The 24,629-nt window shown below is 38.3% G+C and overlaps 1 protein-coding gene across 8 annotated transcripts in view; it reads left to right on the top strand.

The window, feature by feature from the left end:
* Positions 1-11,021: 11,021 nt before the first annotated feature.
* Positions 11,022-24,629, top strand: part of DNAJB6 (DnaJ heat shock protein family (Hsp40) member B6) — a 112,830-nt gene continuing 99,222 nt past the window's right edge. For 3 of the 8 annotated variants that reach the window (XM_074193258.1, XM_074193263.1, XM_074193260.1), the window contains exon 1: positions 11,022-11,201. The gene's annotated coding sequence lies outside the window, so the exon portion shown is untranslated. Of the gene's footprint in view, positions 11,202-11,560; positions 11,673-24,629 lie in introns of those variants that run through there. The other 5 variants (XM_074193259.1, XM_074193255.1, XM_074193262.1 and 2 more) reach the window with 3 other exon arrangements.

Genomic DNA, 24,629 nt, shown 5'->3' with positions numbered 1-24,629 from the left:
AGATTGATTGCTTGATAAGCAGCATTATCTTAAGTTACATCAAATTATAATTATAATCATTTTTTACCTTACTCCCTTTTCAAATTCCCTCTAAGGACACACAATCCTCATGAATCAAAGTATCATCCAAAGCCAAATCATTTCTTGAACTATTTGTGCCCCTCTCCTCAGGTCTATTTTCTCTCACACTTTACCTCCTGTCCCCACTCAGTGTCCTTAACCCCCTTGACAAGTGAAGTAAAGATTAACTCAAATCCTAATGGAATTAACTACAAGAATCTTAAAGGGTTCTAAGTATTGGGAGACTCTGGAGGTATTACTTGAGAACTTTAGAAATGACTGTATGTTATGGGAGATACTGACTCAGGACCACCCAATTTATGATGCCCTCATTAGAGAAAATGGTAATCTTTGTCAGCACAGCAGAATTAAAGAGGGTCAAAGTATAATGAGACTCAAGTTTTGAGTTAACACTCCTGCTTTTCATCAGGACTTTTTGTGTCAAACATAATGGTATCATCTGGAACTTCTTCAGTGGAGAGACATAAAGCAACTATACCCATATCCTTTAAGTCCAATCTCTTGACCTACATTTGTTTTGTTTTCTTTTTCTTCCCCTTTTCATTTACCTTTTATAAATTTATTTTTATTCTCATTTTGTACACTTTTTTTTACATTAATAAAATATTCTGGTTTACAAGTAAACAAAATACCCCTCCCCCCCATGAATATAGATAGACTTGCTTGGGTGAAAAAAGTAAAGGGGAGAGAAAAAAATTAAAATTAAAAAATAATAGTAATAATTGTAGGTGTGGCCAGGTGGCACAATGGACAGGAACCAGCCCTGGAGCCACAAGCACCCAAGTCCATATCCAGCCCCGTAAACCCAACAATCACCCAGCCATGTGACATGCAAGCCACCCGGAACCCCAATGCCCTGCAAAAACCAAAAAGAAGAAAAAAAAAAGACCCAAAATAAAATAAAATAAAATAGTAATAATAGTAGGGGTGGCTGGATGGCAGACAGAGCATTGGCCCTTGAACCAGGAGCACCTGGGTCCAAATCCAGCCCCAGACACCCAAAGATAACCCTGCTATGTGGCCCCAGGCAGGCCATCCAGCCCCATTTGCCCTGCACCCTCCCCCAAATAATAATAACAAAAAATGTGCTTCAGTCTTTGTTCCAACACCAACAACTCTATCGCAGGTGGGTTACTTCCATATTTTCCAACATTGCCATTGCTGACCACAACTCCCTCCTTACTTATTTCTCCACTACCATGTACGATATTTTCTCTCTCCTTTCACTCTGATTCTGCTGTAGGGTCGCTGAGTGGTACAGCAGACAGATCCTTGGTCCTGGGGCCAAGAAGCCCTGAGCCCCCATACCACCCCTTAGGCCCAGAATCCACCTGGCCCTATAGTCCTGGGCAGGCCTTCCAATCCCAGCTCCTTGCAAGAAGTAAAAAAGAAAATGTGTTATATCTGACCACTCTCCCCCCATGGTCCATCCTCTCCTCCTTTATTCACATCCCCACCCCTTCCCCCTGCTCCCCCCTCCTTCTTACTCCAGATGTCTATACCCCATTACCATCTCTGATGAGTACAAAGGTTCCCTCATTCCCCCATTGCCTCCCCACTTCCATATCATTGCAATAGCTCATTGTAATAAAAAGATCTTATTATGTGAAATATCTTGGACTATTCCCCCTCTCCTTTTTCTTTCTCCCTTTCCATTTCCCTTTTTTTCTATTGACTCCATTTTTACACCATATTTTATCTTTGAATTCAGCTTTCTCCTGTGCTTCAACTATAAAAGCTCCCTCTACCTGCTCTAATAACTGAGGAGGTTCATATGAATATTATCAGTGTCATTTTTCTATACATGCAGTTCATCCTCATTAAGTCCCTCGTATTTCACCTCCTCTCCTCCAATCTCCCTGCGTCACCTGAGTCCTGTATCTGAAGATCAAACCTTCTGTTCAGTTCTGGCCATTCCAAAAGGAACATTTGAAATTCCCCTGGTTCATTGAAAGTCCATCTTTTTCCCTGGAAGAGGACATTCAGCCTTGCTGGGTAGTTCATTCTTGGCTGCATTCTAAGCTCCTTTGCCTTCCAGTATATTGTATTCCAAGCCCTAGGAGATTCCAATGTAGTTGCTGCTAAGTCCTTTGTGATCCTGACTGCAGCTCCACGATATTTGAACTGTGTCCTTCTGGCTGCTTGTAATATTTTCTCTTTGACTTGGGAGTTCTGGAACTTGGCTATAATATTCCTAGGGGGTGGTTTTTTGGGATCTCTTTCTGGGGGGGAGGGAATCAGTGGATTCTCTCCATTTCTATTTTGCCCTCTGCTTCTAGAATATCAGGGCAATTTTCCTGTAGTAATTCTTTGAAAATGATGTCAAGGCTCTTTTCCTGATCATGACTTTCAGGTATTCCAATAATCTTTAAATTATCTTTCCTAAGTCTGTTTTCCATATCAGTTGTTTTTTCAATGAGATATTTCACATTTTCTTCTAATTTTTCATTTTCTTGGTTTTGAAATATTGATTCCTGATTTCTTGTAAATTCATCAATCTCCCTGAATTCTATTCTTTGTCTGAAGGATTTGTTCTCCTCAGAGAGTTTTCTTATCTCTTTTTTTCCATCTGGCCAATTTTACTTTTTAAAGCATTTGTCTCCTCAATAACTTTTTGAACTGTTTTATCCATTTGACTTAAGCTGGTTTTTAGCATGCTATTTTCTTCATCTTTTTTTGGATTTCCTTGACTAAGCTGCTGACTTCATTTTCATGTTTTTCCTGCATCTCTCTCCTTTCTTTTCCCAGTTTTTCTTCCAACTCCCTCATTTGATTTTCAAATTCTTTTTTTGAGCTGTCATAGCATGAGCACAATTTCTGTTTTTCTTGGAGTCTTTAGATGCAGGAGCTTGTGCTTCCTCATCTTCAGACTGAGTATTTTGATCCTTCTTGGGCTCATTTGCAAAATATTTCTCAATAGTCTTCCTTTTGTTTCTCTGCTTGCTCATTTTCCCAGCCTGGGCCTGGTTTTGGGGTGCTTCCTGAGCTTTTGGGACACTCCCACTAGGGTCTCAGTGTGTGAGGCTCTGTCCTCCCTCCTGGTCTGTTAATGACCATATGCGCCCCCCTCTGCCAAGGGGCTTAGGTGGGGGGGCCCTGCTGTTCTATGGGGGTCCTAGACTGTGATCAGGATCTGAATATGGTCAGAGCCCCAGAGTCCTGTTCCAGGGGCAGAGGACAGAGTTAGGCAGTCTCTCTTTCTTCACTCCCCTCCCTCAGTTCAATGGGCTCATACCCTGGGGGCTCCTGCTTACGGGCTCCACCAGCTTCTGTTTCAGGGTCTGGGCTGCTGAAAGACCAAGCTGCTGGCTGTGTGCCCTGAGGGCTGGGCTCCACCTTCTAGCTCTGGCAGAGGTCCCCTGCTGTTCCCCCACTTTGTGCCCGGTGCTCCTGGGGTACAGATCAGGAGATTCCCCCGCTGCTGTGAGCTGGCTCCCAGTGCCCTGGGGCTGCCTCTGTGAGGCTGAAGTTCTTTCACTCAGGCGGGCCACCCCTCTGGTGGCCGCCCCTCTGACCCTGGGGAGCAGAGCCTTTCTGCTCTTTTCCAGGTTACCTTGACTAGGAGAACTGCCTCACTGGGTCCCTTTGTGGGTTCTGTCTCTCGAAAGTTTAGTCAGAGTCCTTAGCTTATGAGTTTTATCAGAGAGCTCCTAAGACTTGATCCCTTGTTGTCGCCATCTTGGCTCTGCCCCAACACATTCCTTCATTTACCTTTTTATGTATTTCTTGAGTCAAGTATTTGGTGATTGAATTTTCTGTTCAGTTCTAGTCTTTGTGTCAGGAAATTCTGGAAATTTTCTATTCTGTGGAAGATCCATATTTTCCCCTGATAGTATATACTGAATTTTTCAGGGTAATAAATTCTGAGTTGTAATTCCAAATCCTTTACTTTCTGATAGATACTATTCTAGGTCTTCCAGTCCTTCAGTGTTGAGGCTGATATGTCCTATGTGAGTCTGACTGTGTTTCTTTTGTATTTTCAATTTTTTTTTTTTTTTTTGCTGCTTGCAATATTCTCTTCTTTATTTGAGAATTCTGGAAATTGGCTATTACAGCCCTTAGAGTTTTTGTCCTGGGGTCTCTTTCCAGAGGGGTTCTAATGTATTCTTTTAATGGTTATATTGTCTTATTGTTCTAGCAGATTTGGACAGTTTTCTCTAATAATTTCCTGCATGATGTTTTCCAGGTTCTTTTTTTATTCTAGGCTTTCTAGCAGTCAGATGATTTGTAGATTGACTCTCCTGGATTTATTTTCCAGGTCATTTGTTTTCCCTACAAGGTACTTTGTGTTTTCAATTTTTTTTAGCCTTTTTGTTTCATTTGATGGAATCTTGTAGTCTTGTAGTTTCATTGGTTTCTATTTGTTCAGTTCTAATTTTTAGAGTTTTTATTTTCTTCAATTATCTTTTAATTTTCCTTTTAAAGTTGTTGGATTCTCTGGTCAATTTTTCATAATTTTCCTGCATGACTCTCATAATTAGCATTTTCTTTTTTCATATGAAATTATAGAACATCCAGAAATGTGTTTTTCCTGATATGTTGATAATATTCAGTTAAGTACAAATGGCCAAACTTTTATTTGAAACTTCATTCTGTCTTCATAGTTCAGGGTTTCCTTTGATGTGATTTTGTTTTATTAATAGTTCTAGAAATTTCTATATGGAGAATCCAAACTGAATTTGGGTTTCTACCTTTACACTACTGATACTGTTCAAATATGGGTTTGGCTAAATAACAATCCTGAGAATATAGTGGGGGAGGGGAAGGGAGCTTGGTCTAGAACCCCTTGACAGTTAAGTGGAGGTAGAGAGAGCACAAGGATGGATTTTTGGGGAAGGTCTGTGAACTTGGATAGGAAAAAATTTACAGCTACATTTTCATTATCCCCAACTGAAATTTAGCATTCCCTTCAATTATGAATTTAGACAAAAAAATTTCTGAAGAGAAAGGGGTTCATAGATTTTATCATAGAGTCAAAGAGGTTCAAAACAAAAAAAAAAGTAAAGGATTCCTTTTTTCTTTAGGCAAAAAGTTTTTGTCCTCTATAGGGAAAAAGTTGTGAATTTATGTGAGAGAGGGCTGTGCAAAGTCACTAGTTTTCCTGGAGCTATCTGGGTCCAGAGGCAAGATATAAATCAGGATGGCTGGAGATGGTCCTGATGAAATAGGGATCATTGACCTTTTTAAGCTAAGGTTTTTCCCTGTCTCAGCTTGACTGAGGCAAAGCCCACACAAAGAAGGGAAAGTTCTGTTTCTAGCTATCTCAGTGGGAGGAGATAGATATATGGTTTCTCTAATGTAACCTTCCCCTGAGCAAAGGAGAAGTTGGAGGTGCTAGAGGAGGAGGAGGAGGAGGAGTTGGAGGAGAAAGGAATACTAGTCTGTCAACTTTATTCTCCATTGTGACACCTCTAAGTAACATCTACAAAGTAAACACAAGCAAAGAAGGGGGAGAGAACTAACCTTGAGAAAATCAGGGAAGGTCTTGGGCTTAACCTTGAAAGTAGTGACTGGAGTGCATTTCAGTTTGTGCAAAGGTAGGAAGATGCAAAGGGAACAGCATTTGTAATTGGAATGAAAAGTGTGGGCAACCAGCCTGGACAGATAGACTGGAGTCAGATTTGGGAGGGATTTACTAGAGTTGGGGAATAATATATATATTTTTAGCACCATCAATTCCATTTCAACTTTAGTTTGTTGACTGGGACCCTGGCTGTTCCTCTTGCTTCAACAACTGAAGCTATGGTACATCTGTGATCCCCAACATGGAAAACTACTCTTTTCTTAATCTAAATTAGAGTTCATTTTTGATTAGGTTTTAATGTCCTGTGATGTTGGTCATAAGATAGACCATCATTGCTTCACCATCATACTTTTTTTTTTTTTTTAGATTTTTGCAAGGGGTTAAATGGCTTGCTCAAGGCCACACAGCTAGGTAATTATTAAGTGTCTGAGACTGGATTTGAACTCAGGTACTCCTGACTCCAGGGCCGGTGCTTTATCCCCTGAGCCACCTAGCAGCCGCCCCGTCCCTTATACTATCTTTCTAGGAATTCTGTGCAGGACTTCTACAATGCAGTGTAAAAACTTGATGTTACCAATTAAGTTATTGTCTTTCAACCAAAGTTGCAAGTTAGTTGTCATAAACTTAGTTCTATACAGCCTTGGTAAATCAGAGACATTCATCTTTGAGGACTCTGACCTTTTGCCATCAAAGACATATCCAAATACTTGATTAAATGGCAACTTATCTACACTAGGAAAAGAAAAGGTTCAGAGGAAACAATGTGTCTAAAAACTATTAAAGGATATCTGTATAGCACCCAGAGGTCTTAGGAGGGCTGGAGATGAAACTGGGAAGCTGTGGTCCTCTGAATCATATGTGAATTAGGATGGTGTAGCAGTTCTAATGAAGTCTTCCTAGATTTCTACTCTCCTCCTCTCCCATTTATAGGAAAGATAGAAACAGAGATATCCACACATTTCTGACATGTGTTATAAATGTTCCTCCTCTAGAGGAATTTTGAGAATGGTTGTGAATAGCAAGATGTTATTTGCTAGTTCCATATCCAAAGTTATATCTTGGAAATAAGTTGCCACTCAAAGGGTGTTAGTTCTTTTCACTGCTAATATTTGTCCTTCATTTTTGAAGAAGACCACAACATCAGGATATCATGCCAAGCATGTTAATTGGCTTTGAGTGAGGGGGGGCTGTGCTAAGTCACCAGCCTCATTTTCTCCTCCAAAGTCTTCTGGGTCTGTGGCCAGATATGAATCAGGGCAACTGGAGATGGCATGGTGTATAGATCACAGGCCCTAGAGTCAGGAGGAAGGGAGTTAGAATCCAGACTCAAACAGCTGAAAGTCACTAGCTAGCTGTGTGACCTTGGGCAAGTCATTTAAGCTCATTGCCTCTCATCCAGGGCTATCTTCAGTCATGTTGATTTATATCTTGGCCATTGGACTCAGATGTTCAGGAGGAGAAACTGAAGCTAGCGACTTAGCCCAGCACTCTCTCACTCGAGAATGAAGAAACCAAAAAAACCTCATGTATGCCTTGGGATCTTTGAGCACAGCAAGTGGGTTGAGGGGGATGATAGTATGTAATTGTGTGGGATAAAGTTTTGAGATTTCAGCAAAATATTATAGATTGAATTTGCTTAGCTATGTGCCCCTCCTCCCTTGACAAAGCAAACTTCTGGGATATTGTTGAAGAGTCAACTGACTTCATCTTATCTGATGATGTCTGGAGAATCATTCAATTCCTGGGACTAAAGAGATGATCTGGTTTCAGTTTGAATTTTATACTCTTTTTCCTAGATTAGTTTGCTTTGTTTGAATTCTATGCCCCTTTCCCTAGGGTAGTTTTCATGTTTAGATTGGACTTAATAATTAAGGAGGGTGGGTCAGTTGTGGGGGGGGGGTGGATCAAGTTAGAATAAATGTGATTCTTGGGCCTTTTTCTTTTTCCTCAGTCTCTCTAATTGATTGTGGCCCCTTTCTCAAGAAATGAATAAAGCCTTCTCTTCATACCTTGAGAGATCTCCGAAATTTATTTAAGTGGCATTTGCCCCACACAACTGGAATTTCCTGATAAATTCAAGGTTTGCTAACAAAGGGTATGTGGAGTGTCTTATCTATGTCAATTAATAAAAGGTTATTGGAGCCCAGATGAAAACCTGTGAAGTTATTGGGAAAGATGGAGATTTTGTTTGGTTTTAGCAAAAGAGAATGAACTTTAAAAGATACATGTCAAGTGAAGTGGGTATGAATCTTCCCAAGGAATTTTGCCTTAAATTATCTGGCAAATACCAGAAGAATGGCTTCGGTTGTTTTCAAGTGGGGAGGCAATAGCCTTGAGATTCTGTATGTGAAATGCTAATTCAGATTCCATGGGGCGGGGAGAGAATAAATTTCTACTTTATAAAGGTCTTAATTCAAATCATCGTGTCTGTGTGTTTGTGTGTGTGTGTGTGTGTGTGTGTGTTTGTGTTGTACTCATACAAGCACAAGGAGAGATTCTCTGTCTGATTCTAGTTAAGCACATATATTTGCCTCAGTGATGAAGATGAGATAAAGAGGTTGTGCCCTTATTGGGCATTGAGATGAAATGGCTTAATGTTTGGTACAAGTTTTTTTTTTTAATTGGGGGTGTAAGGGTGGAGATGAGAGGACTGGGTAGGGAAAAGTCAAAAAAAGGAAGACAAGAAAGTCATTGAGACAAAAAAAAATTTCAGAAGAGAACAAAAGGAAGGCCAGTAGGAGTCATAGACATGACAGGTTTGAAAAATACATATAGCAAGCTGAACATGATAGGGGATGGCAGTTTCATACATAAACTGTTTCCTGTAATGTTTTCTTTCATATCTTATATACAAGATATATACAAATTTGATTTATATTTATAAAACTGAGCCATTCCCCAATAGAGAAGTGGTTAAAGAATATGCCAGGCAGTTTTCAAAGGAAAAAACTATCAACATATGAAAAAAATGCTAGAAATCACTAATAGAGAAATACAAATTAAATAAACTCTGAGGTTTCACTTCATATCCATCAAGTTGACAAAGATGAAAAAAGGAAAATGGCATATGTTGGAAGGATTTTGGGAAAATAACTTGCAGCTGTGACTTATTTTATACAAAGTAATCTGAAACTAAGCTCAAGGATTTATGAAATTATATTTCACCTAGTGATATCTCTATGAAGCTTTTACTTCAAAGAAATCAAAGAGAAAAAGGATTGACATGTCAAAAAATATTTATGGAAGTTCTTTTTATTAAAAACAAAGAGCTGGAAGCCAAAGTGGTGCCTAGCAACTAGTGTCTGGTTGAACAAGTTGTGCTATTTTAATGCAGTGTTGTATTTTTGAACCATAAGAAATGACAAGAGGGATGATGCCAGAGAAGACTGGGAAGACCTGTATGAATATGTTAATAAATGATCAGAATCAGGACAGCAATGTATACAATAATATCTTAAAGAGAAACAACTATGAAGTATTTAAAACTATCAATGCAACCACCTACTACAAATCCAAAAGGATAGACAATTGAAGGAAAAAATGTTGAGGTGGTACAGTCTAGGGTCTGAGAATGTGTGAAGGAATTCCCTCAAAGGACTGACTTGACCAGAAGTATCTAGAGACAGAGATTTATCCTGTTAAGATAATAAAGGGATTAAACAGAGGATGATCCGCAGCAGCCAGCAGGGAATAAGCAGGATCAAGATGGAGCAGCATAACAAATTAGTGACAGCTGCAAGGTGACTGCAAGTGGGTGCAACCAGCAGCCACCTGGGAAAAGGGCAGGGGTTTATCTAAGGGGGCAGCAAAGAGAAAATTAAGGACAGTTGACAGGTTGTTGCAACTGGACTAGATTTCTTGTGAAACTGCTCCTGGAGTTCCTTAAGTAGCAAAGACAAGAGATCAGGGCAAGACTGAGTCTGAACTGGGCAAGAGGTATGTTGGTACTGGCGAAGTAATTAAGGAATAGGAAAAACAGATTGGGTATGTTGGAAGGGGTCAAGGGGTCGATTTTGTCAAATGGTATTAGGGAGACTGTGGGATGGGAGTACTGGGGCCAGGTGCAAGTAGTTTAGATAGCTCTGAATTGTGGCATGGGAATAGCAAAACATAATAGGTAGGTCTCTGGTAGTTTTGCTAATTTAGACAATGAGATGGAGCTCAGTGTCTATGTTAGGTCAGCTCAGAAAGAGAAGAGCTAATTAGGGATACATGGGTGGGGGATGGTGGTAGCTCAAAATACAAAGATGAGGTAATTAAAGACAGCTAGGTGAGAAGCTGAAAGATTTATTACCCTTTTGGGGTCATGTCAAATGATGTGGGTATGAATCTTCCCAAGGAATTTTGCCTTAAATTATCCAGCAAATACCAGAAGAATGGCTTTGGTTGTCTTCAAGTGGGGAGGCAATAACTTTGAGATTCTGCATGTGAAATGCCTTTTAGGCAAGGGCAGGGATTTGTTTTGTCTAGCGCCTTGAGGCAGAATTTTAAAGAGAAAGATGCACTGGTAAACCCCAAAATCCCAAATTAAGTAAAAACAGGTCACTCAATTCCTGACAAAGGTGAAGAATTTAATTTGCAGAAACAGGATTTGGCTCAAGGGGGGATTCATTTTGTCGGACTACAAAACCATGTATTGGGGGATTCGTTTTCCAGCTTTAAAAAAAATTACTCAGTGGGAGATCCTTGGGAAGGGCAAATAAAAGGGGAAAAATAAGTTTGAAAAATAAAAATATTATACTATTAAAGATAAGTTGTTGAGTTTGGAGCGCCTAAGGGTTTAGTCTCTGTTGGAAAGGGCCTAGAGATAATCGATGATGAGCTCACGAGTGAGGTTGATAGATCTGAAGTAATACAGGGCTTTACAATTATTAACTCGTTTAATCCTAACGAGCACTAGGAAGTAGGTGCCGTCATGATCTCCATTTTACAGATGAGGAAACCGAGGCAAACAGAATTTAGGCAATTTGTGGAATAACGAGTAATTGCACACACAGTGAGATGGACAGGAAAGTCCCATTTAAAGCCTGCGCACCCCAAGCTCCAGCTGCATCCGCCGCCATGTCCACATTAAGGACCCCTGAGGCTAGGGAAGCGCGGAGGGCTCCAGGGAGGAGGGGGTCGCGGGGAGGGGGGAGACCCCGCCGCCGCCGCGTGCGCACGCAGATGGGGGGGCCGGCTCTGCTGCCCCCACCGAGCCCGACTCGGACTGGGGGGCCGCGGGCGCCGCGGCGTCTCCCCGCCTCCCTGGGCCGGGCGGCCGGCAGATGGCGCCAACGGCCACCGGCGGACGGCGCGGCAGTGCGGCGGCGCCCAGAACCTTCGGGAAGGCGGCGCAGGGGCGCAGGCGCGGTCGCTGCGGCGCGTTTAATGGTGGCCGGAAGCGGCGCGCCGCTGCGTGGCTCCGACGTCTGACGCACTTCCTGTTTGTTGTTGGAGAAACGGAGAGAAAGGAAAGCGCGAGCCGCCGCCGCCGCCGCCACCACCAGCGCCGCCGCCGCCGCCAGCACCACCAGCATCGCCGGAGCCCGGGGAGACCGCGGGCCTCGCCGCCCAGCCTCGCCTCCTCTTCGCCGCCAGCCGCCCACCCCTTCGGGTAAGGGGGGTGTCGCCGCCGGCCCCGGGGGCGCGGGGAGGAGGGGGCCGGGCCCGGCGGAGCCGCGGCGGCCGACTCGGCCCGGCGCCTTGGCAACGGCGCGGCGGGGGCCCCGCCCGGCCAGCCGGCGCGGCGGGCCTCGCGGCCGGGCGGGGGTCGCCCCGCGGCGCCTCTCCGTTCCGCCTGTGAGGGGGCGCGTCCCGGCCTGGCCGCCCCCGGCCTGCGGCTGGCCCCGCCGGACCGGCGCCCATCGCGCCATCTCTGCCGTACGCGGGGCCGCGGGTGGGGGTGGGGCGGGCCGCGAGGCCGGACGGGCCGCGGGGTGGACGGACGGACCCAAGGGGCGGCCGAGCTCCGCGTCCAAGCCCCCTCGGAGGATGCTGCGGACCCGGGCGGGCGGAGGGCACGGCTGCCTTGTACCTAGTTCCGCCCTTCTTTAAACCTTGTGGTGAACTTTTTATTAGAATAAAGGTAACAACTGGAGGAAATTCAGATTTTTTTTTAGCATAAACTTCGTTTAAAGACAGGAGTGGGAGGAAATAATCACAATAGCAGTAATAATAACAGTAGCAGCTGGTCTGTTGAATCGGTTACTTTTTAGTCTGCCAGAACTTAAACTAATAGTAGCTCCTTTAATCCTCGCCACCACCTTGGGACATAGGTAATATCTACACTCTCCATTTTTTTCAGATGAGGAAACTCAGGTTCACACCCCTCCAAAGTGATGAAGGCACATTTCTTCTTCCCTTAAGATCCAGCTCATTTCAAAACTCCTTATTAGTAAAAAGTCACTTGTAGTTCATTTCCTAGTTAATAAATAAAGAGTAAATTTTGGTGAAGTGATGTTAATTTCCAAGAAAGTTTAAAAGGAGAGGGAAAACCATAAACCACTGTCAAATTTGTTCCCTCTGCTTTTCCCTGATGTGAGCAGTTTATGGCTGCTTACGCCTGATGTGATCCGGTTGTCAAATCTGGTGCTCCAAAGAAATTGGCATTGGTCAGAAGCAGCCAAACCAAATTCCTGGAAATCATTAATTCAGATTTGGCTTCAGACCCCTTGCCCAGTTGTGGAGTCCTGGGCAGTTAGCTTCTACATGCATGTAGTTGCTTCTACATGTCTCATCTGTAAAATGGGGACAATGTCACCTGCCTCCCCAGGTTGTTGAGACAATCAAATGAGAAATTTGTCAACCACTTAGCACGGGATCAGGCACATCATCAATCCTTTCCCTTCTATGCTGAATTTCTTTCTGGAATATATAATAGTGTTAACTTCTCTAGATGTGCCATATTTGTTTTGTTTTGGAAAATGCAAATGGATGATCTCATTACTCTTTTTTTGAGTCTTAACGCTGTGTTCTGTTTGCTGTTTTATTGTAGAATTTGAAATTAGAGGTTGACTGCTAAGAGTCAATAAGGTGGTGTGAGGGGGGATGTGATTGAACAGGTGCCACTGTGTTTGAGATTTTGAGTTGACCCATCCCTCACTTCTTCAAATGTTGATCTTCATAGTTTTACATCTTTTTTTTTCCCTGAAGGTCAGAGTATCCAAGGAGAAAGATGGATGCCAATCTAATTAGTACTCCTGAGCTGATTAAAAGTAACTCATAGCAAAGAAGTCTGAAGAGTTTAGGGAATTCCGTCAAGGAGGAACTTCCAATGCTTATCAGCAACTTATACAATTTGGGGTCTCAAATTGTTGCTTGGGACATGAAATTAAAATAGCTATCAATATTCCAGTTAGAATTGAAATTAAATTCTTCTTGATTTCAAAATCAGTTTTCTGATACTAATTCTCCTATCTACCTTATAAATTAATGATTTAGGAAGAGTTGGTTCTAGGGAGAATTGCCTATGTAGTAGTCTAGAATGCATTAGTCTGAAAGCCGGGAATGTATCTAGTCCTCTTTAACTACCAGCCAACTTTGTGACTTTGAGAAATATTGTATTTGTTTATCTGTAATATGAAAGAATTGAAGTTTTAGCTCTAAACTAGGTTTTAAATTTCTAAAACTCCTTAGAACATTTCATTAAATATACTTTATGAAACATTAAATAGATCTCAATTCTTTTTAAATGTCTCAAATGAATCTGTTTCATAGGTTTGGATATACTTGGACTGATTGCAATCTTTCTATTGATTTAGTGGATAGTTTTTTTATTATAAAAGAAAGATTTTTATGTATTTTGAATTTTACAATATTCCCCTAATCTTGCTTCCCTCCCCCCACACCCCCGCAGAAGGCAGTCTGTTACTTTTTACATTGTTTTTTACTGGATTAGTTTAATATAGGTATTCCCAAACTCTTGTGGCATGGACCTTTCTGTTCAACTGTTGAAACTATTAAGGTCCTCTTACCAGAATGTTTTACAATGCATTAATTACATTGAAATAACAGTTGCCATCAAATTAAAAAACCCAAAACAAAATGGTATGACACCTTCCCAACCACTTAAGAACATCTGATTTAAAGAATTGATGTACCTGCAAAAAAGCCAACTCTTCTGTGAATACTCTATGCCTATCTAAATTAGTCTTTGGTTAAGTTCTTCACCAAACCTGAACCAGAAATCTTTACAGTTTGAAAGGAGAAATAGAAAAATTTGACTATATATGCATATATGTATGTGTATGTGTGTGTGTGTGTGTGTATATATATATATATATATATATATATATATATATATATACACACACATATATATATATAGAGAGAGAGAGCACGAGCAAGCACTTTGGCAATTGCCTTTTAAAAAATGTATCATGGAATTCCAGCAAATATAAGTGTGGGAGATTAAAAATTTAAGAAAGATAAATTTAAATAGATCTTAAGAATATTTAGTATACTCCTGAATCTGCAACTTGTAAAACTTTTTTTTAAATTTTTATCACAATATTGAAAATATGTTCTCATGGAAATTTTGTCCTCAGTACCTGAAAGAAAAGATTTGCTACACCCCAAATTCTGAGGTTCTTTTAAATTCACATAGAAGCTCCACCTAGTGGAGAAATATGGCAAGACTTTTGTCTGGTTTCCTAACTTGGGATCAGATAAGTTATAGCTAATGGAGAATATATAGTACTTAAGTCTGGAAATGGAAATAAAGATAATTTCTTTTGTGTTTGAAAAAACTGAACATAATGAAGAAAGAAAAAAATTTGGTACAGAGATAGTAATGGAAACAAATGTGGGTTACAGAGATAGTGATGGATATGATGAAATGTGAGATATAAAAACTGACAGCTCAAATTGAAAGCTAGACTTCTTATAAATTCTTAGGGACTTAAATTAGCTTTATGTCCTTGTAGATTGATTACAGCTACTGAGTACACTTTTTCTGTAGCTGTTCTGTAAGAGGAAATATTTTTCTTTCAGATTACATGGTTATAGGGAAAAAGTTGTTTTTCTGTTTTTTGTTTTAAATGGAGCAATAAGTCATAAATGCTCTTTAGAGCTAAAACTTTAAACTACTATACTGTCAGCCATAGGGTGATATTGTAGGGTTGCTTTTGAAATTATTAAGACTATCTAAAGGTGAAACAGGCTTTCAGAATTTCTTTGTTAAAGAGTTTTTGCTTGATCTGCTAATCTTTTATTTAACATCACTGGTTAGGGTGAAGTATTTGTTGGACTATGTGGAGCCAGTGTAAAGGTATCATTATCTTGGTTTATAATTTCCCTAGCTGTTTATAGTGGTGTGTTGTTTCTTTTTTAAACTGGTATATGAGCATTTTAAAAAGGGAGAACTTAGAAAATGGGGGAAAATTCAAATTTGAATTTGAAAGTGATTAATGACTTTTCTGGGACTGTATGGTTAGGGGACTATAAGGTTGAGTAAGTAAGTAGTCTTATTTGGAAAGAGCTCCCAGTTTGCTTTTCTTTCTTTTTTAAACTTATATGTCCAACATAACTATCTAACCACCTTATTTATATTTATTCTTTTACTTGTTGAGTTATGCCAATTTGTAAAATTAAGCCTTTATTTGTAAAGTTGTCTAGAAATTAAGGATATGAGGTTACATTTATTACATAGAAGCTTCCATTTAATACTCATTTTTGAGGTTCAAGTTACCACACTGTGGTTTGCTAGCTAAATGACCTTGGTGCACTCTCTTGCCTTTTGAATTTCAGCCTTCTCTTTAAAAGGAGAGGAATGAGAATTTCAATGGACTCTTTCCCATTTCCTCTAAATATTTATCATCTTAGTTTTACATCTGAAAGTAGTGGGTTCGCTAACTGTTGTTTGCTTTGGAGCTCAGTTTGATTCAGAAGAAAGATGGATAGATGGAAGATGCACTACTGAGATGATTTAAACCTGTAAAAGTAACAATTCATATATCAAAGATATGCAGTTGGTTTAGGGAATGCAGTCAGGAAACTGAAAACAGGATATAATTCTGTGACTCAAGTTGTAGAAATGTCTTTTTTTTAAAACTATAAGACAGGAATTTATTGGGGTTTTTTTTAACCTTTTACATTCAAGTTCATTAGTATTGGGAATTCCTGTTGAGGAAACTTCTTTTACCAAACACCAGTAACACTAGCCTCCTTGCTATTTCTGGAACAAAACACTCCCATCTCCCTACACTGGGTATTTTCACTGACCCTTATCTCATGCCTATAATGCTCTCTTTCTCCCCCCCCCCCCCCCCATCTCTTGTCTCCTGACTACCTTTGACTTACTTTTAGTTTCATTTAAAATCCCATCTAATACAGAAAACCTTTACCAATGCCCTTTGAGTCTATAATCTCTCTGTTGATTATTTCCAATTTATTTTGTACATAGTTTTTTTGGGATATGGTTTGTTTGGTGTCTAGTTCTTGAGAGCAAGTAATATCTTGCCTTTGTGTCCTCACTGCTTAACAGAGTATCTGGCACATAGTAGATACTTAATAAATATTTAGACTTGAGTTTATAGCCTAAGCAACTTGTGCAGGGGCCTCCTGATAGGTATCAGAGGCCTGATTCTTGAGGCAGTACATTGTCCCTCACTCAATTATTTATTAATGAATTACAGATGTGTATTAGATATTGTCATAGAGTTAGATTTAAAAAAAATAAGACTTCAGTCTCTGACCTTAAACTTTAAAATCATTTGAGCAGGTAAGTTCCTTTTATGTATATCTAATATAAGCACTAACAAATAAGCTTATTAAGTGCAAAATAATATGACTTATGATAACAATGTTGTTTGGCTTTAGAACATTTCCTACTTAATTGAATATGGATTTGTCTGATCTGTGAATTTAGAATATTAGAAACCAGACTGTAAAAATCATACTGTCAAAATTTGACTTGGAGAAAGCTGTAAACTTGTCTAATATCTTTTGGCAACTTTCTGCTTCCTGAAAAGAAATAAACTAATCTTTGCTCCCAGGTAAAAGAAAGCCATACCCTTCTTTTGATTTCTTTCCTGAGTTTTTGAAGAAATTATTATGTTATCATCCAGCCCTTTAGGCTCTACTTTTGGATTAGGGCATACTTGAGAGTGAGATAGACCTGAACCTAGTCTCTTGAATTCATTTCAGTGCTTCAGTCATCTATTATTTGACTTGGATAAGCTTCTAGAGTTTCATCTTTGCTTAATAAATGCCTCATTTATTTGAAAACAAGTAAATTCATAATAATTATATCAGTGAAGAAAAGATCATCATGGAAGACTTCTTGGAGGGTAATGAACCTTGAAAAGGGCATCTCATTTGGAAATGACATACAAACACCTAGAGGAAGGAATCAATCAGTCCTTGCTGGATTAGCAAGCAAATTAATTGGGTTAGATTGAGAGGCTGTAAGGGGGAATTTCTAATCTAGAAATATGTTTAAGTTCTTAGCTCAGGGCCTGAATTAGTAAATTAAGGATACCATTTTATATCTAAATGGTATGGAGCCTTTGTTCTGGGAGTGGAGATTATGAAAATCATATTTAAAGAATATTCTATTAACTTTGTAAAAAGAAGTGGATTAGGAGATTCTAGTAATGGACCAATTTATAAACTATTAAAGTAACAGGTATCAAGATGATATTTTCTCTTTTGGACCAGTTTATAAATTATTAAATAGGTATCAAGATGACATTTTCTCTTTTGAATTATATATCATATTGCAATATTTAATATATAATATGTAAGTTGAGTGGACTGCTCTAAGTTTGTATACTTGACTCATAAGATAAATATTCAAGCTTCCTAATGCTGAGTTTATTGACTCAGACTTTAAACATAGTTCAAATAGGCTTTTCAAAATTTTTTCAAATGTGCAACAATTTATAGAGAAATGCACATCCCAAAAATGCAAGGAGAAAATATCTGTGAGGGAGTAAGAAAAACTCAAAAAGCTGATTTAAGAACTTAAGCACAAAAGGTCTCTGCCAGTTAGTATGGGGAAAAAAATCTTAGATACCTCACACTGGACCAAACAGTGTTTAATCTGGGTTGTGCAAATTATATACTCATTGTAACACCAAAAAATACTGTGGGTCTAATGTAGGACTTTCCAAACTTTAGTTCTTCTGGACCACATTGTCCAACAAAAGCTTGTCAAGGGCCACATAGGAGATTTTATGATTGCAATAAATATTAAATGGTATATGTGACTTTAACCACTCTCCTTTTCATCACAATTAAAAGTGTTTAGGAAATAGGGACCTGTCTAAAAGCTATTCCCATCCCTATGCATGGATTGGTTTCTTTCTACTTCTGTTTTTTCCTTAAAAGTACAGCTCAAGTGCCATCACCTTAAGTTAATGTCTAATTGTTTGGTACAAATCCTGTGCTTTTATATCTGGGATCGTGCTCTTCTTGAGTCCTGAAGCCTTGGGGACTAACATTTCTACCTCCTGGCACATCTGTCCTCAAGGAATTTTGTTCTTGGGAGAGGACTACATGTTTATATGTTAGTATATACAGAATAAACATAAGAGTTAGGGAATAAGACTTGGGGAGGATCTGAAAAAATTGAGAATTTCCTGCTAAGATACTGCATTGAAAGGAAATGAGAGGGTTTCTATGGGTAGAGCCTAAGAAAGGTTGATAGTTCAGAGAGGGGGGAGGGATGGGAAATATTTATTCAAATGCTGTCTCTTCCAGGAATGTCTCTTCTGATCCCTCTTGGATAATATTTCTTTGTTGGGTTTCATATAAGACTTTATTACATCTGTATTTACTCATGTATTATGATGAGTTAATTATTGGGGATTTCATTCTCTTAGGCTATAAAACCTTGGACAAGAGAGGCTTGTGTTTTTTACTTGGTGTCTTCCTAGTTACTTCCTAGTTACTTTACCTAGTTACTCAATAAACATTTGTTGCCTAGAAATCATTAAACATTTTGTAGCTTGGAAATAAGTGCACTTTTCCAAAAGTGCTTTTAAGGTAAATGTTTCAAGAAATCATGGTTTGAAATAATTTTGGGGTGATCAGATTGTAATTTTATTAGTTTACAAATCTGTCTGTTCCAGTGCATATCAGCAAAAGTTCTGTAATATTGGTTTCCTTGGACACTGAGAGGTTAAATGACTTGTTCAAGGTTACAGCAAATGAATTTTGGCTTTTAAAATGGCCAAATACCTTTGACTAAACAATTATTTTAATGAAGCAAATGGTTTTGTAGTTATGTAATTGAGGTGTTCTGGCCACCACCTCATTGTTTATTGTGTTGAGATTTGAAGAAACTTGTAGAAAGGAATGATAATATTTTTTCCAACTTTTGTTTACTTCACATCTGGAATACCAAGTCAAACACTATAGTGTTTATAACTGAACTGCTCTAATAGCCAGCTTTCAGAGTTCATAAAGGCTTCAGAATTCATTTTGGATCTATATTTTTAAAACTTCAGGCTATTTCCTTGTTGCTCCCTTAAAATCAGATCCTAAAGAATGGATTTATATTTTGAGGTCAATAATTTGTCGGTAGAGGTGTCACAAATATTGGAACTTGTATAGGCTTAATAAAATTGAGATTTGTACTTATGATGGAAATATTTATTAGGGAAGAACATTGAACAAATTAATTCTGAGATATTAAAATTGACTGTTGCACCCTGAAAAGATTCTGATAACTAAAAGAATTGGCACTAGGAAAAAATTGGAGAAAATCTTTGACTTTTCAGATGTTAGAAAATTTTTTTAATTTCCTTTTTGACAAAATTTTAATTTTATATTTTCCAGTGCATAAACTTCTTTTCTCCCTCTCATAGAGAGATATTCTATTGCAAAGGGGGGGGGGGGGGAGCCTGACAGTATAATTAAAAAATCTTTTGTTTCTAATAACTGCTCACATAGAATTGTAAGGTTTGTAATGTGTGAGGTAAGTCATGCAGTTGTCATAGATAAAGAAATTGGGGCCATTGTTTAAGAGGATTCAGACCTTGGTTTTCCTGGCTTTTAAGTCTCATCCTCTTTCTACTATACTAGCAAACTAGCCCACATTTGACAATTTGCTAATCATCTGACTGTGGGCACCACCCCTTACCTCTGAACCTGTTTCACTGAGTCTTGTAAACAGAGTTCACTAGTAAATTTACCTCTCAGAATGGCTGTAAAAATCCAGTGATATATATAAAATGCTTTGCAAATCTTAGATTAGTGCATGTTTGAGCAAGTTATTATTGCTATTTTTTTTTTTGGCAAGGCAATGGGGTTAAGTGGGCAAGGTCACACAGCTAGGTAATTATTAAGTGTCTGAGACTGGATTTGAACTCAGGTCCTCCTGATTCTGGGACTGGTGCTCTTATCTGCTGCACCACCTAGCTGCCCCAACAGTTATTATTTTTAATTGAAATTACTAATGAAAAGGGGTTCACTACATTTGGGGGAGAGTTATTTAGAAGACCATAGTACTTACAGTTGAGTAGTCAGATAACGCAGGTAGACTTGCACAGTGGATAAAGAACTGGGTCTGGAGTCAGTCTTCATACTAGCTGTGGGAGCCTGGCATGTCATTTAACCCTGTTTGCCTCATTTTCCTCATCTGTAAGATGAAATCTGTAAGAAAATCCCAGTTGGGGTCAGGAAGAGTCAGACATGCCTGAAAAAGGACTCAACAGCAAATGTGCCATTTAAAGAATGCATCATTAGTGACAATAACTGGCTATCTAAAAGTAATTTTGTTAGGATTATTGCTGGTATTTGAATATGAAATGTAATATGGTATTTAATGTTTCTTAAGAATTGTCTTAATGACATTGTATTTTTATTGAAGTTATTTGTTGAATTCCACAAAACCAATGTTGTTGGTACTCTTAGGCTAAGCTTATTGCATACTTTTTAAAAAAAATTTTTTTTTATTAAAGATATTATTTGAGTTTTACAATTTTCCCCCCAGTCTTACTTCCCCCTCCACTGAAAGCACTCTGTCAGTCTTTACTTTGTTTCCATGTCTTACCTTGATCCAAACTGAGTGATGAGGTGATGAGAGAAATCATCTCCTTAAGGAAGAGACAAGAAGGTAACAAGATCAGACAATAAGATGTTTTTTTCCTAAATTAAAGGTAATAGTCCTTGAACTTTGTTCAAACTTCACAGCTCCTTATCTGGATACAGATGGCACTCTCCTTTGCAGACAGCCCAAAATTGCACTGATGGAATGAGTGAGTCCTTCAAGGTCGATCATTGCCCCCATGTTGCTGTTCACGTGTACAGTGTTTTTCTGGTTCTGTTCATCTCACTCAGCATCAGTTCATGCAGATCCCTCCAGGCTTCCCTGAATTCCGACCCTCCTGGTTTCTAATAGTGTTCCATAAATATACATATACCACAGTTTGCTAAGCCATTCTCCAGTTGAAGGGCATTTACTTGATTTCCAATTCTTTGCCACTACAAACAGGGCTGCTATAAATATTTTTGTACAAGTGATGTTTTTACCCTTTTTCAAAATCTCTTCAGGGTATAGACCTGGTAGTGGTATTGCTGGGTCAAAGGGTATGCACATTTTTGTTGCCCTTTGGGCATAGTTCCAAATAGCTCTCCAGAAAGGTTAGATGAGTTCACAGCTCCACCAACAGTGTAATAGTGTCCCAGATTTCCCACAACCCTTCCAACAGTGATCGTTATCCTTTCTGGTCATATTGGCCAATCTGAGAGGTGTGAGGTGGTACCTCAGGGAAGCTTTAATTTGTATTTTTCTAATAAGTAATGATTTAGAGCAATTTTTCATATGGCTATGGATTGCTTTGATCTCCTCATCTGTAAATTGCCTTTGCATATCCTTTGATCATTTGTCAGTTGAGGAATGGCTTTTTGTTTTAAAAATGACTCAGTTCTCTGTATATTTTAGAAATGAGTCCTTTGTCTGAAACATTAGTTTTAAAGATTGTTTCCCAATTTACTACATTTCTTTTGATCTTGGTTACAGTGGTTTTATCTGTGCAAAAGCCTTTTAATTTAATGTAGTCGGAATCATCTAGTTGGTTTTTGGTGATGCTTGCTAACTCTGCTCCCCTTTTCCATAGATCTGACAGGTAGACTAGTCCTTGATCTTCTAATTTGCTTATAGTATTGTTTTTTTTTATGTCTAAGTCCTGTAACCATTTGGATCTTACCTTGGTAAAAGGGTGTTAGGTGTTGGTCTAATCTAAGTTTCTTCATACCAATTATCCCAGCAGTTTTTATCAAAGAGGGAATTTTTATCCCAATAGCTGGACTCTTTGTGTTTATCAAACAGCAGATTACTATAATCATTTCCTGCTTTTGCACCTAGTCTATTCCACTGATCCACCACTCTTATTTCTTAGCCAGTATCAAACAATTTTGATGACTGATGCTTTATACTATAATTTTAGATTAGGTAGGGCTAAGCCACCTTCTTTTGCACTTTTTTTCATTAAGCTCCTGGAAATTCTTGACTTTTTATTTCTCCATATGAATTTACTTACAATTTTTTCTAACTCATTAAAGTAATTTTTTGGAATTTTGATTGGTAGGGTACTAAACAGGTAGTTTAGTTTTGGTAGAATTGTCATTTTTTATTATATTAGCTCTACCTATCCATGAGCAGTTGATGTATGCCCAGTTATTTAAATCTAATTTGTGTGAGAAGTGTTTTATAATTGTTTTCAAAAAAGTTTCCGAGTCTGTCTTGGCAAATAGACTCCCAGGTATTTTATATTGTCTGAGGTTACGTTGAATGGGATTTCTTTCTAGCTCTTCCTGCTGTATCTTGCTATTGCATACTTTTTTAAGTGTAATTTTCCTTGACCAAATTTAGGTGCTTTGAATTCATTTGACTGTTATAGAAGCAGCTTTGCTCCATAATTGTTATCAGCATTGGTATTTGAAAAAAGAATATTCTCACTGTTGAAATAAGAAAAATGAAAGAGAAGGGAGGAGTTGCTAATGGTGCATGTGTATCAGTTACTGAAGATTCAAATCCTAGAGATGAAAGGGAGTATTATGAGTTTTATAGGAGAAAATTTGTTTGTGGAATATTCACTCCTTTGGGAAAGTGTTTATTTTGGAAAAGCAGAACTTGCCATTTAAAATACTTGGGTAGATCAGATCCCCATACTGATGGGAAATACTGGGTTCTATGTATACATGTTTATAACATCTGTTTTGCATTATTCAAGAGAAGTACCAGAATTTAGATTCTGAAGTGACTAATTCATTGAGCAGAGAATCTTAATTCTTAGTTTTTGACATAAAATATGAAAATGCTAGTAAGACATGGAGTGGGAAATCTAATATCTTGACCCACAACTTTGTAGAATCTTGTTATATATTTGAAACTTTATAAGAAGCACTTATTTTAATAGTCAGTAAATATTAAATGCCTAGTTAATATGCTATGAACTGGGGATACAAAGAACAAAAAGAAAGAACCCTTTGACTTCAAGGATCTTAATGGGAAGACAATTCATAGTTAAGAGACTTGGGGGGAAATGGTGAAGAAGTCAAATCCAAGGAAAGGATTGCCAGAGAAATCATAGAAGTTCTGAAGAGACAGGGTGAGAAAAATAAATCCCTTATATTTAAATCCTCCTTTCACCCTCCAATCTGAGGTCAGAAGGTACTGATAAGGTATGAGAAACAAAAGATTTATTGGATCTTGCAAGATGATGTGATTTCTCAATGAAAGGCAATGATGAGTTTACTTGGGGCATGCTGGAGAAGTCATATAGGTCCAAAGTGATTGCTTCTGTTTAGGAATGTCGGAGATATCTGTCCTGTTCTTTTTCCTTAAATGGAGGAAATTCAAAACTTTTTTTAAGTTATCAATTGGCAGGCTTTTTTTTTTAAATCACCTATGAAGGAGTGGGGTTTATTTCCCCTCCAAAACTAGTCTCATTCAGCTAATTTGAAGTATTTTGTTAATAAATAATATTGTCAGCCTTCAGTTTTCCAGGCTTGGAACTTTTAAGTTATTTTTTTACTCATACTATATTTTTCTCATTTCTCCTCTAATCAGTAGTCAAAGCCTAATTAATTCTACCTCCTAATATTAATTCATTTTTATTTTCCATTTAAATTCCCAATAATCTCATTCACTTAATTGATCATTATTATCAAAGTAATAAAAAAACACATTGGAATGATATACCCATACTTAATTCAGAGATCTATTGCCTCTACCTTAAACTACTATATAGCCCATCATTCAAAATTTTCTGCAGTTTAGCTCCTACTTATTTTCCTGTCTCATTTCCTTCTCTGAAACTCCATGTACTCTATACCCAAATGGACCTACTTAGCTGTTTCTTGATTTCATTTTATCCCCTTTTTTTCCTGCTTTTTTTTACATAAAACCTTACCTAGGACTATAGTTGGGAGTGAATCCTTCCCTCCTTGCCTCTTTTGGGTTACTCCCAAAGAAACTAATGATTTTACATCATATATAACACATAATACAGTTTGTATACTTCTACCCTTTCTATTAGATTATGAACTCCTGAAGGCAGAGATTATGAATAGTATTTCTTTTTGTCTTGAAATGCTTGTATATTATACCAAAACTACTTTAACCAACTGCTACATATGAAATATCTAAATTATGAAAGAATTTTGTAGTTCTGTTCCTCTTATGGTTAAATATTTGATTTTATTTTTCTAGGTAAGAATGTGATAGCTATAAGGAGAGGAAGCAAAATTAACTTTCTATGTTGAGTAGTAATAGCCTTAGGATTAAATTGAGCCATGACCTAAAACTTAATTGTGTGAATAAATACTTCAGATTTACTCTCTTAAACTTTGTTTCTTAACCCAGAGGTAGAAGTCTAAAGTTTTATTTTAAAATTGTACTTTAACTGTTTTTGAAGACATACTTAATATTTCTTTTTTAAAAATATTTTTCTCCAGTTACACATAAAGATAATTTTTAGCATCATTTAAAAAAATTTCCAAAAAGTTCCAAATTTTCTCTCTCCACTCCTCACTCCCTGAAACAGTAAGCAATTTTATTTAGGTTATCCATTTTCAGTCGTTCAAAAACATT

This window comes from Macrotis lagotis, chromosome 7 (genome assembly GCF_037893015.1).
Source record: "Macrotis lagotis isolate mMagLag1 chromosome 7, bilby.v1.9.chrom.fasta, whole genome shotgun sequence".
In the NCBI taxonomy this organism is placed as follows: domain Eukaryota; kingdom Metazoa; phylum Chordata; class Mammalia; order Peramelemorphia; family Peramelidae; genus Macrotis; species Macrotis lagotis.
Note: the sequence above shows the minus strand (reverse complement) of the source record. Positions and strands in the feature narration are given on the sequence as shown.